Here is a 988-nt window from a genome sequence, read left to right on the forward strand (position 1 = left end):
CATGCAAGGAAATACTCATGTCTTCTTTTTTTTTTTTTTTGTCCTGTGCTTTTTTCTTTTAAATCTCCCAACATTTAACTTTAAATGGCTCTTTCTACTTAAAACAATCTGTTGTAGCAAGAAATTTAAATGCATTGCTGTAAAACACTATCATCAGCAGGCCGGAACCTACTTTGGTCTCTCTTTTCTTAATCAAACATCTGGGAATCAAAAACATCTGTAGACTGACATGGAGTTAAGACTTCCTCTCTCTTTGGCAAAACCACATAGATGAGCTGATTATCTTGCCCTGAAATGGCCCAAAAAGTTCCTTTCTGGAAATCCGGGAAATTCTACAAAACGTCTTCAGAGATAAGATACAATACGTTCATCGTGTAATTATTACTAAGATTACTAAGTTTTATACCTGTTTGACATTTCTAGGTGTATCTAAGATTGATCATCTTCTTTCCTATGTTGCCCTGAAGCATGATCTAATAGTCAAACAGTGTCAGATTTAGGCTCATTTTTCCAGATCTTGGGTTCAAATAATAATTCTGCTTCAGCTAGTATGGATGATGGAGTACGTCTCTCATTTGTCCTTTCCGTCTTGTACTGGAGTCCCCAAAGAAAAGTTGGGATACCTAGTGCATTATCAGGCATAATTACAAATGACACACTTGTCACAAAGAGCAACGTAGTATACACGGCGCTTTGCTTCTTCTTCAGTCGGTTATTTGAAACCTTAAAGTTTTCTTGCAAAAGGGACTCTCCAGTACTAGGTGGCCCTCTGCAATAGTTCACAACCCGTGTAGGATTTTTAATGAAGAAAGTGCCAATGCCAAGCAAACGGCAGGTTTACGGGATTCCCCAAAACTTAAGAAAGCGCATCTTTTTTATTAAGCTGATCCCAAGCGCATGCCAAGTCTGCTTTGCAAATTTGTTTATCTCCGGTGAACTGCTACCGGGTTATTAAAAAAGAAAAAAAAAAAAAAAAAAAAAAAAAAAA

This window comes from Athene cunicularia (genome assembly GCF_003259725.1).
Source record: "Athene cunicularia isolate RWA chromosome 2 unlocalized genomic scaffold, athCun1 chr2_part1, whole genome shotgun sequence".
Lineage (NCBI taxonomy): Eukaryota > Metazoa > Chordata > Aves > Strigiformes > Strigidae > Athene > Athene cunicularia.